The 17,406-nt window shown below is 42.3% G+C and overlaps 1 pseudogene; it reads right to left on the reverse strand.

Moving 5' to 3' along the window:
• Window positions 1-4,799: 4,799 nt before the first annotated feature.
• On the reverse strand, window positions 4,800-13,900 carry LOC130743924 (uncharacterized; annotated as a pseudogene).
• Between the last annotated feature and the right edge of the window lie 3,506 nt (window positions 13,901-17,406).

A 17,406-nucleotide genomic window follows, 5' to 3' on the forward strand; every position in this document is an offset into this window, starting at 1 on the left:
TTAATTGCACCACTATTGGGTCATCTTTGTGAGGTTTTATTCCCTCAAAGTCTGCCATCGAGATTGTTATGTCAGGGTGCTCGAATCCGAAAGCAACTTCTTGAACTGAATTAACTACACGAATATGACGTTTCCGCGCCGCGTGGGTGTCGCCTCCACCGCCAAATCCTCCGGCGATGGTGTTTATGGTCCCTACGGGCGGTCCTGAATGCTGGGCGAACGAGTCATCAGCCCCTCTTGTGGCGATAGCCGCTGATTCTTGCTTCTTCTCGCCCTTATTGTCTGTTCGTTCCTCTTCTCACTTATCTGCTTTGTTGCGATCGCCATTGTAGCGCCACTCCCTTTGGCGATTTCCTCGATATTGTCCAGCACCGGAACGATTGTCCTGACGTTCATCGCCGTGACGCTCGTCTCCTCGCCCATCGCGCCTGAAGTGTCCCGCCCGAATCAACTTGTCAATCTCCCGCTGCAAAGTCCAGCAGTTGTCCGTGTCATGCCCGATGGACCGATGGTATTCACACCACTTCTTGGGATTGGCGTCCCGAGGTTGATACTTTGGGGCTTCTGGCTCATCTACCAGATGTGCGTCTCTCGCCTCGCGGAGCATATCCGTCAAATTGGTATTCATCACCATGTCAGTCTCTTCCCGCTGGCGATGAGACTTAGATTGCCAAGGCCGGCGCTGTTCATAATCATCGCGCCGTGGATACAACTGTTCCCTGGACGGTTTTACCATTGCCTTTCCTTTATCCTCTCTCTGCCGCCTGCCATCCCCCTTGCCTTCGCCATACTTATCTCTTTTCGCGCGCCTGGATGACGTGTCGCCTTTTTCCAGTTTCGCGCGCTTTCTTTTGAAAGCATCGTCCTCCTCATCAAGAATATAAGTGCTAGCGCGAGCACGCATCTCTTCCATTGAACGTGCAGGCTTGCGTGTCAACTTGCTGTTCAACCTTCCCGGTAACAAACCATTCTTGAATGCTAGAGCACAGGCTCGAGGCTCCTCATCCTCTACCTTGACCGATGCAGCGCTGTACCTGGCCATATACTTCTTCAATGACTCTCCTTCCCGCTGGCGAATGTTGTATAAATCATTGATCGTCACCTGCTGATTCTTATTCGCCGAGAACTGTACTAGAAACTTGGATGAGAAGTCTCTGAAATTCGAAATCGATCCGCGCGGCAAAGTTGTGAACCACGCCATCGCCGTCGATTTGAAAGTCGATGGAAACATCCTACACTTCACCGCATCTGATGCCGCAATTATCACCATCTTCGTGTTGAAATACAGAAGATGATCCTTCAGGTCAGAATCCCCGTTGTAAGAATCCAGAACCAACGTTTTCATATTATCTGGAATCGCCACATTCTCAACGTCTTCCGAGAACGGACGGAACTCAGCTACGGAATCCGCTTCTCTGCCTCCATCGTCTTGTTGCTCGCGACGGTAGAAATCCAACTGAGCTTGTAAATTCTCATTCCGCTGCTGGATGTCGCCAATGTTGTGCATCATATGGCGCCATTCCTCCTGCGTCACTGCCGGTTGTCGCTCCGGAGTAGGTGAATTCTCCGGTGAGCGCTCCTGAGATCCGATCTGCGAAGGCGATGGAGGTGGTGGTGATGGAGGAGGAGAAGGCGGCAAAGAAGTGCGTGTAGCCTGTACTTCCGCTGTTCGCACCGGAGAATCCAAGACAACTCGCTGAGGCCGCCGAGGCGGCGAGATTCGCTGTCGTACTGGCGAATGATGCTGCTTCCTGCGTCGAGTCTCCATCTAAACCAGCCAGGAATGACACAAACTCGATCGGAAAACGAACGCCAGTCACAGAATCAGAGTCGGAAAACTGCAGAATCGCCTAATCGTAATCAGATATAGCCTCTTGCACAGTCAATCCACGTGAATGGGAGTAGAAATTTTATCGATCCCCACAGACGGCGCCAAATGTTCTAGGAACGAACATTAAAGAGAGGGATAGTACCTAGAGAGTGGAAGAATGTGCTAGAGGGAGAAAGAGAATGAGAGAGAGTGCTGAATTTCATGTGTTACTTGATCAAATGAGCTCAAAAGTCCCTTACAATTGGTAACTACCTCCTATTTATAGAGCTTGGGCACTACCTATTGGGCCAATTGGGCCTCCGAAGTTGAGGCCCAACTTAAGGCCAGGCTCTCGCTCTTGGGCGGGCTGAACCCTGGGCGTCGCCCCTCTAGGGGCTCGCCCAGTCCACAATTGATATTGATATCTTTGATTAAAAAAACAACCTTCCCCTTTTTAAAAAAGAAACAGATACGACGCTGTAAAAAAAACGAAACAAAGACTAGGAGAGGATTGAAAACCACCGGTGTCTCAATATTCCCACCAAAGGGATAAAGTGAAGGAGAGCATACTTGGTGATATTCAAATTTAGAATTAAAAAAAAACATTACCTTCCAATACTCATGCAATTTACAACAGAGGAGACTTTCTTTTCACAAAGAGATCAGATTAGAACAAACGGATATATCAATTTGCAAAGGGAAAACATAGTGCATATGAAACAGATAGCTTTGTAAATAACAGGTATTAGTAATAACATGTTATCTAATAAAGAGGAGCCAAACCTTTTCAATCACCACCTGAGGATCTTGCTACTCGACAATCACTCTCACACTCACACTCACACTTTTATGTTTTAGAGTTGCAGTTCAAAGATGGAACTACAACCCAAAAAGTGGTCACTCTGTTGTTTACACTCTCTTTCTGCCTCTTTCTGAAAATGATCTCACTACCAAACCTCTCTCTATTTATAGCTGCAAGTTTAGGGTTTCTTTCCCCCCACTCCTAGAATATTCTTCGGAATCATTCTTCACCCTTCTTGGAGAGGAAGAAAAGCCTATATAGAACACAATCTAGTTTATTTTTGGTATTTAATATTTATTTTCGTATTTATTTAATTAATTAATATTATAATTCTGAAATCATTTAAATAATTACTATTAATATAATTTTGCGTGCTATTTTTTATATTAAATTAATTTTATTAAAAGAAGGACAAAATTAGGTGTTCACAGTTGCCCCTCTTTACTTGTTATTTTTCGTAGGCAATATGAGTAAAATTGTTATCAAATTGCTATGATAAAATAAAAGTAAAGATATGAACTCTAATTTTGTCTCACAACTCCATGGTCAAAGTGACTAAGCGCACATGAGACCGGAAACAAACAAAAGCTAAAGTGGTCTTCTGAAAAAAAGAAATGAGCTGCGGAACCACTACGTGGTCTTCCGAAAAAGAAATGAGTTGCGGAACCACTACGTGGTCTTCCAGAAAAGAATAGATCTGCGGAACCACTACGTGGTCAACTGAAAAAGGAAATGAGTTGAAGAACCACTACGTGGTCTTCCGAAAAAGAATAGAACTGCGGAACCACTACGTGGTCTTCCGAAAGAGAAAAAAAAGAAAGAAAAGAGAAGTGAAACCACTACGTGGCCTCTGAGCGGGGTACACTACGTGTACCATGGATAGACCTTGGCTCACTACGTGGGTCATTGGACGGGTGCACTACGTGTACCCTTGACTTGATGCGGAACCACTATGTGGTCTTCCGAAAGAAAAGAGATGTGAAAACACTACGTGGTTTTTGAGCGGGTGCACTACGTGCTCCCTGACTGGATGATGGCCCACTACGTGCGCCTTTGTGTAGGTGCACTACGTGCATCCTGATTGGATGCGGAACCACTACGTGGTCTTCCGAAAAAGAGAACAAGCTATGGAACCACAACGTGGTCTTCCGAGTATCCTGTATAGATTTTGGCTCACTACGTGCGCCGTTAAGCGGGTTCATTACGTGTACCCTTGACTTGATGATGGCCCACTACGTGCGCCTTTGAGCGGATGCACTACGTGCATCATGATTGGATGCGGAACCACTATGTGGTCTTCCGAAAAAAGAACAAGCTACGGAACCACTACGTGGTCTTCCGAAAAACGAAAAGAGATGTGAAACCACTACGTGGTCTTTGAGTGGGTCCACTATGTGTGCCTTTGGTAACCCACTACCGTCATCTACCTGACCTATATTTTTGATTTTTTTGATTTTTTTTTATATTTTTTAAAAATTTTTTTTTGTTTCGTTTTGAACCGGCATCCGGCATCCAAGGACCCTAGGATGAGCTAGAACGCAGCATTTGCCTCTGCTTTCCACTTCCACAAGTTTATATGTCACCTGCTACTGCTGAACTCTGAATCAAACAACCTTGGTAGTATGTCATTGGTAAGACTCCCTGTAGTCTAACCGTCTGTCTTCTTGACTCAGACTTTGCCAAACTTACAAGGCTCACGGAATTTGCCCAAAATGATGCATTTATATGCTATAACATGCTTCCCTTTAATAATAATAATGAAATGCAAAATGAACACAAGGTTATCAGATGAAAAGGAGTTTATTAGTATTCAAAAGGTAAGTGTTGGAAAAAGCCAATTTATTCATAAAATGAATGAAAGGTACAAGAGGAAAGATATGTAGGCGATGGTAGAGTATTAAGAAGACACCCCCTCGGATGAGAAGTGCTAGCTTTACTTCGTCTCATTCTGTCTGTCCATCAACCAGCCGCGTTGATCTTCTTGATTGCCCTAGATGACCCTCTTTACAAGCATCTCCTTTGCCCTAGCCAAGACTTCTACCTTCGCAAGAGTTATCCCAACAAGATCAAAACCACACCCCGTTTTTTTTTTTACCCTAATTTTTGCGTGGGCTGCTCGTTTTTTAGTTTTCAGTCCACCGGGTGGCTCTAACTTTTGCCTAGATCATCTTTCGATCTAGCAGCTTTTCAAACATAATACTTTTTTACTACATCAGAGTTTATGGGGTGTGGCAGATCTTGGTTATCCATGTCACTGAGGATAAGGGTTCCTCCAGAGAATACTCTTTTGACTACATATGGACCTTCATAATTTGGGGTCCATTTACCTCGGTGGTCTTTTTGAGTGGGCAAAATCTTCTTAAGGACTAGATCCCCTTCTTGAAATTCCCTAGGACGCACCTTCTTTTCGTAGGCTCTTTTGATCATTTTCTGATATAGCTGACCATGACACAAAGTGGTTAGCCTTCTACCATCGATGAGGTTCAATTGGTCAAATCGGGTTTGAACTCATTCAGCTTCCTCCAGCTTAGCTTCCATTAACACTCTCAGTGATGGGATCTCAACTTCAATTGGTAAGACTGCCTCCATTCCATACACTAGGGAAAATGGTGTTGCCCCAGTTGAAGTGCGAATGGAAGTGCGATATCCATGCAAGGCGAAAGGGAGCATGTCGTGCCAATCTTTGTATGTTACTACCATCTTCTGCACAATCTTTTTGATGTTTTTATTTGCGGCCTCGACTGCTCCATTCATCTTTGGGCGGTATGGCGAAGAGTTATGATGTTGGATCTTAAAATTGTCACATAGCTCCTTCATAAGCTTATTGTTCAGATTAGTCCCATTGTCAGTGATGATCTTATTCGGGAGACCATATCGACAAATCAACTCTCTTTTAATGAACTTTACTACCACATTTCTCGTCACGCTCACATAGGATGCCGCCTCCACACATTTCGTGAAGTAATCAATTGCCACTAGAATAAATTGATGTCCATTTGATGCCTTAGGTTCGATGGGGCCTATCACATCCATACCCGACATTGAGAATGGCCATGGTGCTGTTAGGACATTTAAAGGTGCGGGCGGAACATTGATATTATCAGCATACGCTTGGCACTTATGGCACTTCTTTACATAATTGAAGCAATCTGACTCCATAGTCAACCAGTAGTAACCAGCCCTTATGATTTTTTTTGCCATAGCGTGCCCATTCATATGGGTTCCAAAAGAGCCCTCATGGACTTCATCGATGATCTTTTGAGCTTCTGTGGAATCGACGCAACGGAGGAGCACCATATCTGGATTCTTCTTGTAAAGTACATCTCCATTCAGAAAGAAGCTCATAGCTAACCTTCTCAAGGTTCTTTTATCATTGTCCGAAGACCCCAGAGGATACTCTCCACTTTGTATATAATTTTTGATATCGTGATACCAAGGCATCCCATCTGGTTCACTTTCAATAATCTGACAGTATGTAGGGTGATCTTGACTTTGGATTTTTATGATGGGCATTTCTTCTTCACGACTTATTTCAAACATCGAGGATAAGGTTGCCAGAGCGTCAGCCAATTGATTCTCTTCCTGAGGAATGTGGTGGAGTGTGACTTCATCAAACTGTTTCAACAACACCTTAATGTAAGCTTGATAAGGGATTAGCTTGGCATCGCGTGTTTCCCATTCTTCTTTCAGTTGATGAATGACTAATGCAGAGTCGCCGTAGACTTCTAGGACCTTGACTTTTGATTCTATGGCAGCTTTGATTCCCATGGCACATGCTTCGTATTCCGCTATGTTGTTAGTACAGTCGAAACACAATCTAGCAGTTATTGGAACGTACTGCCTCTCGGGGGAAATTTGTATGGCTCCAATTCCATGCCCCAATGTGTTGGAAGCACCATCGAATAATAAAGTCCATTTCTTGCTTTCCAAAAGGTCCTTCTCTTCAAAGAGTGCCATTATATCTTCATCGAGGAAATCGTATTGCACTGACTGATAATCACTTACCGGTTGGTGAGCTAAGTAGTCTGCGAGAGCACTACCTTTGATTGCTTTTTGAGTGACATAAGTGATTTCATATTCAGATAATAACACTTTCCACTGAGCTAGCCTTCCAGTGAGAGCAGGCTTCTCGAAAATGTACTTGATTGGATCCATTTTGGAGACCAACCATGTGGTATGACTGAGCATATATTGTCTCAACCGGCGGGTGGCCCAAGCTAAAGCGCAACATGTTCGTTCCAAAAGTGAATACCTCGACTCGCAACTAGTAAATTTCTTGCTTAGGTAATAGATGGCATGTTCTTTCTTTCCAGAGTCGTCATGTTGGCCTAGAACACAGCCCATAGATGCGTCCAACACTGTGAGGTACAAGATGAGTGGTCTTCCCGGAACTGGGGGTACTAAGACTGGTGGGTTCTGCAAATACTCTTTGATGTTATCAAAAGCCCCTTGACATTCATCATTCCATTCTGTAGGTTGACTCTTGCGCAACAATTTGAAGATCGGCTCGCATGTTGCTGTCAGTTGGAATATGAATCGAGCTATGTAGTTCAACCTCCCCAGGAACCCACGAACTTCCTTTTCCGTGCGAGGAGCTGGCATTTCAAGAATGGCTTTAACTTTCTCTGGATCAACTTCTATCCCTCTTCGACTTACTATGAAGCCCAACAACTTTCCAGAGCTGATGCCGAAAGTGCATTTTGCAGGATTTAATCTCAATTTGAACTTTCGCAAACGTTCGAAGAGCTTTTGTAGGTCTTTGACATGGTTCTCTTCAGTCTTTGACTTTGCAATTATGTCATCCACATATACCTCAATCTCTTTGTGCATCATATCATGAAACAAAGCCACCATGGCTCTTTGGTAGCTTCCCCAGCGTTCTTCAATCCAAATGACATCACTTTGTAACAAAAGGTTCCCCATGGGGTAATGAATGTGGTCTTCTCCACATCTTCAGAAGCCATCTTGATTTGATTGTACCCGGAGAACCCATCCATAAAAGAGAAGAATTGATGTTGGGCTGTATTGTCTACTAACATGTCGATGTGAGGCAAAGGAAAGTCATCTTTGGGGCTGGCTCGATTTAGATCTCTGTAATCTACACACATTCGCACCTTCCCACCTTTCTTAGGAACTGGGACAACATTTGCTATCTATTGAGGGTACTTGGCAACGGCAAGGAATCCTGCATCAAATTGCTTTTTGACCTCGTCTCTGATTTTTAATGATATCTCAGGTTTCATCCTCCTTAATTTCTGCTTGATTGGTGGGAACTCAGGCTTCAACGGGAGTTTGTGCTCCACTATACTTGTGTCTAGACCAGGCATGTCCTGATAAGACCACGCAAAAACATCACGATATTCATGCAAGAGCTTGATAAGCTTGTTGCGTTCACCTTCTGTCATGGAGCTCCCAACTTTGACTTCTTTTCTATCTTCTTCTGTGCCTAAATTAATCATTTCAGTCTGTTCTTCGTGAGGCTGGATTTCCTTGGCTTCTTGCTCCATCAATCTCAAAAGTTCCGGGGGAAGTTCATCCTCGTCTTCTTTGTCTTCATCGGCTTGATTGATAGGACAATCAAAATCAGGCGATATTACACTAGCACTTTCATCCTTAAGAACGTCATTCTCAGCCCTGCATTATTGTTAGTTATAAATAAAAAGGATAGGAAGAAGCGTTGGAAACAAAAGACTTAAGTGAGGACGAAGAAAAAGGCAGTAAGGGAGGAAAAGAGGACATGGTGAAAATTCAAAATGCACTTTATTAATATTAAAAATCAAAGGGAAACATGATGGCCCAACACAAAATGTTCAAGATATCTCGAACTTTGGGCAAAGCAAAAGGACAAGCATTATGCAATTACTTTGGAACAAATTTGTAAACCATGGCAAGTTCGACAACTTTCCAATTATTGAGATTTTCATTTGGCGCACATGGACGGATTAGATCAGCATGTTGGGTTCCCGGAATATCTTCTTCTGCAGTAGCTATTGGGCTCAGAAATTCAAATCCAGCACTTCGAAATGTCTCGAACAGATCACAGATAGGGACTCTCTCCGTTTTTGGCTCCCGATTTTCCAACCTGTCTAATCTCCTTTCCCTTTTATCAGCGGCCACCCTTTTCTTGTCATCTCTGGTGGGTTTGTAGCCTAGCCCATAGCGGTCTTTATTTTCGAATGGAATTGGAACTTCAACAATCCCTTTTCCACCTTTCCCAAGCCCTTTCCCTTGCTCATAACCTCCTTCGAGCATCACTTTAGCAACCATCAAAGAAGTATCTGATAATTGTGCTCTCGGGACATACATTTCTTCATTCACATATGTCGCATTGACAATTTCCAGTGCCTAAAATGAGGTCTCTGATGCCTCTTCCGCCGCCTCAATGTACGAGGTAGATGATAGCTTGCTCACCAAAAAGTCCTCCTCTGCTGAAACGACGACCAGCTTGTCGTTGATAATGAACTTAATCTTTTGGTGAAGTGTTGAGGGCACAGCTCCGGCAGTGTGGATCCATGGTCTTCCTAGAAGGCAACTGTATGCTTGCATGATATCCATCACTTGGAAAGTCACTTGAAAGGTAGTAGGACCAACTTGAATATGCAAATCAATTTCACCCATCACCTCTCGACGCGAGCCATCGAAAGCTCTGACTACTGTGGTACTTGCCCTCATATGGGATTTATCCGAGGGAAGCTTGTCAAGAGTTGTTTTTGGCAACACAATCAGCGAGGACCCATTATCGACTAAAACCTTGGCTAGTATATGCTGCATGCACTTTATCGAGATGTATAAGGCTTTGTTATGCCCTGTTCCCTCTGCAGGAATTTCATCATCGGTAAAAGTTATGTAGTTATAGGCGGTGATGTTTCCAACTATGCCTTCGAACTTGTCGACAAAGATGTTATGAATCACATACGCCTCATTCAAAACTTTCAGTATAATGATGGGCTTTTGTTCATCTAAAATAGGAGTGGTTACACTCCTAGTGTAATGGATAACCATCGGCTTTGGAAAAATTGGGATCTGCCCCTCATTCATCGCCACTTCATCATAGGCCTCAAATTGGCCTATGTGAACTAGCTTGCGATCCATAAGGTCTTGTAATATTCCTGTAAACTCCTTGCATTCCTCGATGTAATGAGGAGCACCAGGGTCGAAACCACACATTAGCACCTCATCAAGACTCCCCTTGATCATTCCTCGTTTGCACATTTCAATAAAGATGAGCTTCAACGGAGTCCTAACATATTCCACGCTTCTGACCATACGTGGTTCAGAATCTTCCCCAACTGCATTCACGTTGTGACCTGACAGCGGATTGCTCCCAATATTCGGTTTTTCAGCAAAATTCAGCAATTTCGCCTCGATCAACTTTTGCACCTTATGTTTAAATGCTAGACATTTCTCGGTGGAATGCCCGATAGATTCAGCATGATAGTCACACTTAGCATTGGGGTCATATCCCCTCGGATATGGAGGTTGTGCCGGCACCAAAGGATAAGGAACCACCAATGAGCCTTTGATAAGTTGGGGCAGGAGCTCTGTGTAGGTCATAGGAATGAGGTCAAACTGGACCCTCTCTCTGTTTCTTTGGTTATTGGCGGGCCTAGGATCCTGGTCTTGCGGAGAGTTCTGGTTTGGAGGTATCACGTTGGAGGATTGGGGTTGAGTTGGTTGATTCCACTGAGAAGTTTGGTAAGCGGTGACGGTATTAGCTTCCCTTTCTTTTTTCTTTCCAAAGTTTTGAGCAGGTTTTTTCATGTTGTTGGTTGCAGAGTGACTAGCAGGAATCCTCCCAATTCTCATACCATGTTCTACTCTCTCACCAATGATAACCATGTCTGAGAAATTTGATGACACACTTCCGACCATCCTCTCATAAAATGGGGGTTGAAGAGTTTCAATGAACATTGACACGATCTCTTTCTCAGATAGAGGAGGTTCTACTTGAGATGCCAGCTCTCTCCACCGTTGGGCATATTCCTTGAAAGTTTCACTTTCTTTTTTTAGGGTGTTTTGGAGCTGCATTCTATCAGGAGCCATATCAACGTTGTATTTGTACTACTTCAAAAATGCGTCCGCTAAGTCTCCCCAACTGCGTATGCGGGTTCGCTCTAGATGCATGTACCAATTCAATGCCCCTCCAGCCAAACTATCTTGGAAAAAATGGATTAGCATCTTCTCATCATGGGTATGTGAAGCCATTTTTCTGCAGTACATAGTCAAATGACTTTTTGGATAAGTAGTCCCCTTGTACTTATTGAACTCTGGAACTTTGAATTTTGGGGGAATCACAATATCTGGGACAAGACACAAGCTTGATGCATCACTAAAACCATGATTTCCACCTTCCATGGCTCGCATTCTTTCCTCCAGCAACTGCAGCCTTCCTTTGGGTTGGTCGTCTTCAACAGCGCGAGGTGTTGGCGGAGTAGGGTGTTGTTGGTCCACCTCAGCTGAGTAATTTGGCACAGGAATGGTTAAGGAGTGCAGGGGATAATGGACGTGAGTCATGTCTTGTTGGCTGGTATTTGGGGGTGGCACCAGTTTCGGTGCGACAGCATATGCAGGGACATTAGCATATGGTACTCCCATAGCGGACCCTGTGAATGAGTCAGGCCAAGTTGGGCAGTGGCTGGTGGGTTACTGTCTGCGGGGTCGACAACAAAAGGCGGTGTATAGCCTGGAGGAAGGCCATAAGGGGGAAACTGGACATCGTGCGACTGAGGAACTTGTTGGAAGGGCCTGCTAGGCTGCGCTGTCAATGACATGACTACCCCTTGAGCATGGGCAGGAGAAAAGCCAGGTGGATAGTTAGGAGTGGATGACGGCGTCTCATTTTCCTTCTTCGCAGCTTCTTGTATTATCTCCATGAGCTTGGACATCTGTTCCTTAAGCTGATTCATCTCTTGCTTCAACTCTGCATTGCTGCGTTCAAGGTCATCCATGATCCTAGCCTGAGACCGGGTCCTGTAAGGATGCCGAAGATACACTTTCTGTGTCTGAAAAATAAAAGCATTTATCATTAAGTTACTCATTTAATTCTTTACCTTACGACGTTGCTACTAGGTAGGTTGACACTGAACTTGGTAAATCGAAATGGAACCCATATCCCATCAGAAGGTGCGCGACCTATAAGATGTTTGATATGGCTGACAATCAATCTAGGGGGAGTTCCACATAGATCGTGTCTTGAGCATACTAGCAATATCTTGAGGAGGACCCACACATTGAGACGAAAATAAATTCGAAATTTTATTAATGCAAAACTTGTTCATACATCAGATTTGCCGTTACAAAACATGAACTCTAGATATCATCCCTTATCTATTCTATTGATCTCTCTTTCTCTTAAGCCCTGATGCCATACGCCCACACAAACTCATGAATTCACCCACAGCAGGCAACGGTTCCCAGAAAGGGTTGGATCGCATCTCCTCATCTGCTTCGCAGAAGCGACGTAAGAACTCCGGGCCCCAAGTAGTCAATCGATCTCTCACCATATCAAGCTTCTTCTGCAAAACGACCTTTTTCTCTTCTAACTCAATAGCCTTGACTCCCCATGTAACACACTGGTCGCGGCTTTCGACGTATTGCGCATGAAGCGCTTCCTGGTCTTCCTTGGCTTGAAGGAGCTTGGCATTCAGCTGATCCCTTTCTATAATAGTATGGTCCAACACATAATTCAGTTTTTCAAGTAAACCTTTCAGCTTCTCTATTTCCTCCGCATGCTCCTGAGCTTCAATGAATGATTTCATTTCAGCTTCCTCACATGCTTGTTTTTGTGTCTTTGCCAGCTCTTCTTGATCTTTCCATGCCACAGCTAGCTTGTAATTTTCTGATGTCAAGTATCGTACTCGTGCTTCCAACCTCATTATCTTTGCAGAGGAGGTTTCAGCTTCTTTTTCCATTCCCTTTATAGTCCTTGAGGCTTCTGCACTTTCATCTTCTAGGAGTTTCAGACTTCGAAGCAATTTTTCATTCTTTCCACGTTCAATTTCGAGTGCTATATAGGCATTCTCCTTTTGTTCTTTAAGGTTATTTGTTAGAGTCTCCAACATTTCTAGTCGCCCTGTAGACAATGGTCTTTTCAACGGAGGTCGGGTTGGAGCCAGACCGCGAATTCCCCTTGAGGCTCGCCAAGCCATGTAGGCATCACTGTTAGCAATCAACAAATCACCCAATTCACCTTTTCCAGCTAATCTAATATTGCCCCATGCTTCTCGCACTTCGTGTAGAAACTTCCTGGTGTCGACCTCATTCTTATACATGAAATGCACCCCACCCAGTTGTTCTTCTCGTGGCATTGTCTGGATCCAACCAAACTGTCTAATCACTAATGATGGAGTGTAAGCGATGCATCCTCTTGGGCCAATCAAGGGTACATTTTGGAAATTTTCGCAACTGAAGATTATTGAGACTCCACGCCTCCTTGCATACCATGGGCACACCCACCTGAATGGTTCAGCTTCAGCATCGTCGAATTCAACCTTCCATTCATATTCATCATGCAGCTTTATTGGTATGTCGCAGAAGTCCTCTAGTGCTCTGGCTCTATGATCAATGTGTCTGCATGCATACATGTGTGACATGACCTAGACATAGAGGAGTTGTAGGCAGCACAGAGTTTTCCTTTACTTTCCTCCTTACAAAAGCTCAGCGTCAGGAAAGTCTCAGCTAAAATTGTCGGCACGGGATTCCTTCCCATTTCCTCCACAGTGTAGAAAACATCCATTGCAGCTAAATCTATCATATCCTTTCCAGAAGGGAACAATACTAGCCCATAGATCAGTAAAGAAAAAGTTTTTGAGAAAGCACCCCATTCATTAAGATGAGCTAGATTACTCAAGCTCTTCTCAAGGCATGCTCTTGATATCCCTCGAGAATCTGCATGACCAACTACCTTTAGCTGCTCTACTTCCATCCCCAACAAACATCCCATCTGCCTGATCAAACAAGCTTCGGATAGAGGATTGTCCAAGCGAAAATAAACTACTTGATCTCTTTTTAGTGCAAGCATACTCTTCAATGGTGGGCGTGAAATCCAGATTAGGAAGTTCGAAACATCTCAAAGTAGGGTTCCAATACTGAGCTAACACAGATAAAGCAGAAGTTTGCATCGGTATGGATAGCAAAGGCAAGATCTTCCCATATCTTTTCTTGAAGTGGGCTCGTATTTCCTGAGGCATTCTGTCCACCAAAGATTTCAGATTTTGTACTTCATTGGAGCTTATTGCCACCTTAAAATCTTCTTTTAGAGGAGTGCTAGTATGCTCAAAATTTTCCATTTCGTTTTTTATCAAAAGCAATGCCAACCTACAAGCTTACCTATCATAGGGAAAAAAAAAAGAATTAACAGGATATATACATGCAGTATTTATATTATTAATTTTTTAGGGAAAGAAAAAGAATATGCTTCCATGTGTCCTATTAGGGTAAATCCTATGGATGACAATACTATGGTCAGACTATTTGGGTGCTACCTTAAGGAGGGGTCTAGAATTCTCTCAACTGAAAAGGTCCCCAGATTGAACCTATCATCATGACCTAAACCACAGGGAACCAAAGTTCACATGTGGTAAGCCCATAATGGCAGTAGACATCTGGGCGGGTATCCAGTGACTGTCAGGGAGCATAGCTCACATGCCATCACTGGGGTCCCCTTCTCATCCTATGGTTGTTCCAGGACTCGGGTAGAGAGCCCAAAATGTGTAACAAACATGATTAGTGTGGGGTGTGTAGGGAGCATACAAACCTTTATCCCTAGGGTTCAGAAAACTTAAATTTAGGAAAAGAGGTTAAACAAATAAAGATAAAGCTAACAAGAAAATCACACAATTAACCACTGACTCTCGAAGTGTGGTCCCCAGGAGAGTCGCCAACTGTCGCAACCAAGATTGCGGCGGGACGGTGCTACAAACATCAGAATTCAGAAGAGTCGCCACCAATGTTTTTTAAGAGGGAAAACATTAGAAAACCCATAAACTTATGATCTTCGCAACCGGAGTTGGATCCGGGAGTCAATTATGCGTATGGAAGGTACTAGCACCCTAAGCGTCCATTTATAAATGGTTACCCTAATTAACTGTGTGAAAGAAAATAGCTTTTTATTTGTTCCACCCCAAGAAAATGATTTCGATAAAAAGATTAGTTTTCATTTTATTAAGAAAAAAAAAAGATTACTTACAAATTTGGCTTGACGGTTGTTGATGCCCGCTTCTACGTATCCCCAAAGTGCGATGGAGAATTCAAAGCCACGTAGTTCTTGGAATATTTTTAGGTTGGTTTGTGTTTTTTATTTTAAAAAGATTTAATATATTAACATGTCTTAATTTGGGTAGAAAAGAGGTTATTTTAGTTGGTAAGTGTTTTTTATAATATATAAAAAATTATTTACGTAATTATCATTGTATTGAGATTTAAGAAAAGTATATTGAATTGGGGAGTTACAGAGAATAAAAACGGAACTATTAAAGTAAAAAAGGTGAGAATCCATTCAATTGATATTGATATCTTTGATTAAAAAAACAACCTTCCCCTTTTTAAAAAAGAAACAGATACGACGCTGTAAAAAAAACGAAACAAAGACTAGGAGAGGATTGAAAACCACCGGTGTCTCAATATTCACACCAAAGGGATAAAGTGAAGGAGAGCATACTTGGTGATATTCAAATTTAGAATTAAAAAAAAAACATTACCTTCCAATACTCATGCAATTTACGACAGAGGAGACTTTCTTTTCACAAAGATATCAGATTAGAACAAACGGATATATCAATTTGCAAAGGGAAAACATAGTGCATATGAAACAGATAGCTTTGTAAATAACAGGTATTAGTAATAACATGTTATCTAAAAAAGAGGAGCCAAACCTTTTCAATCACCACCTGAGGATCTTGCTACTCGACAATCACTCTCACACTCACACTTTTATGTTTTAGAGTTGCAGTTCAAAGTGGTCACTCTGTTTTTTACACTCTCTTTCTGCCTCTTTCTGAACATGATCTCACCACCAAAACCCCCTCTCTATTAATAGCTGCAGGTTTAGGGTTTCTTTCCCACCACTCCTAGAATATTCTTAGGAATCATTCTTCACCCTTCTTGGAGAGGAAGAAAAGCCCATATAGAACAATCTAGTTTATTTTTGGTATTTAATATTTATTTTCGTATTTATTTAATTAATTAATATTAGAATTCTGAAATCATTTAAATAATTACTATTAATATAATTTTGAGTGCTATTTTTTATATTAAATTAATTTTATTAAAAGTATGACAAAATTAGGTGTTCACAGACACCACAGACCAATTGCAGCACTAACCGAGGGGTACAAATTCAATAACAACTACTTGGAGGAGGCCTAATGCAGGGATAATAAAAATTAATATTGATGCAACAGTCAAGGAAGGGGTGAGTGGGCTTGGAATGGTAGCTAGGAATGACAAAGGTGAAGTCATGGGTGCTGCGGCGAGCTTCCCGGTTCATGTTATCTCACCATTGTTTGGGGGAGGCTTCAAGCCTATATTGACAGAAACATTGTCTTTGGTATAAGTTAAAGTACTATACCAACGAAGACTGTCTGTCACTAAAGGTTATAGCATCGGCAATATTTCCGTGGGTATAGTGCAATCGTAGTTTGTCATGAATACCTATACCGATGGAAACAAAACCGTAGGTATATCATATTGAGCTAAACTTACGGCAGGATTACCGTCACTATAAGCTATACCGATGGAAACAAAACCGTGGGTATAGCGAAATAAAATCACAATTTTTTGCCGTTGGTATAGCTACGGTTTTTTACCCTTTAACTACGGCTTGCTGTCGTCACTATTTGGCAAGTTTTTTGTAGTGTTGGCTTTCGTTTTGTTTGTTTTGAAACTGATTGTCTTCAACTCTACGAATAGTGAGCATACAGGCGGGTTGATCTTATTTAGATTCAGTAATTCGTGGTTGTCATTTTGTAGTTTGTGCTTTTGACTTGTTTCAATTTAGTTTTGCGAAACTTTCAGGAAACTTAGTTGTTGATTTTCAAGCTTGGAATGCCTCAGATTTTTCTACCACTGTTTGGGTAGAGGAGATTCCTAATGTTGTGAATAATTTGGTTCACATGATGTATTGGCATCTTTACCACTTTTTATTTAATATATTCACATGCCAATTTTTTTAAAAATAAAAATAAAAATAAAAATCGTCTGCAACGAATAGAAAAAAACTCCTTGGTCAGCCCCCTATCGCTTAGTGCGCTGACCGTGGGGCGAGAGATTAGTCGCACGACTATCGGCTGTGAGATACCTTGGTCAAAACAAAAAAAAATACTGCACCAGACTTCTAACAAGTTTGATAATCTCTAAATCTTTTTGTTGTTTTCTCAAATTTTACAGGTAAAAAAACATATATAACCTAAAAATAAAGTATAATAAATTTCCGCTGGAAGGCACTGGTTTATATTCAGTACCACACAGAAGTTGGGACTTGGGATGGAGGGGGGCCATTCTTAGCTAAACGGCACGTATAGGACACTTGGTAGTGGACACTTAGCTGTAGTTCCAGGTACATTTAAAATAGACCGATTTAATAATCTAAATTTATCATCCATAACATACCTTTCATTCATTTCATTTATTAGATTTTTTTGTAGATGGGAAACACAAACACCCACCATGTTGAGTAAAACCACCATAAATCATCATGCTCTTGGAGACTGATGCCCATTCTACAAACCATGCATGCTAATGTGGCTGTCGGTCATTTGGCAAAGAGTTGATATATCCTATGGCTATTATATATTCA

The sequence above is a fragment of the Lotus japonicus genome, chromosome 3, assembly GCF_012489685.1.
Source record: "Lotus japonicus ecotype B-129 chromosome 3, LjGifu_v1.2".
NCBI classification, from domain to species: Eukaryota; Viridiplantae; Streptophyta; class Magnoliopsida; order Fabales; family Fabaceae; genus Lotus; species Lotus japonicus.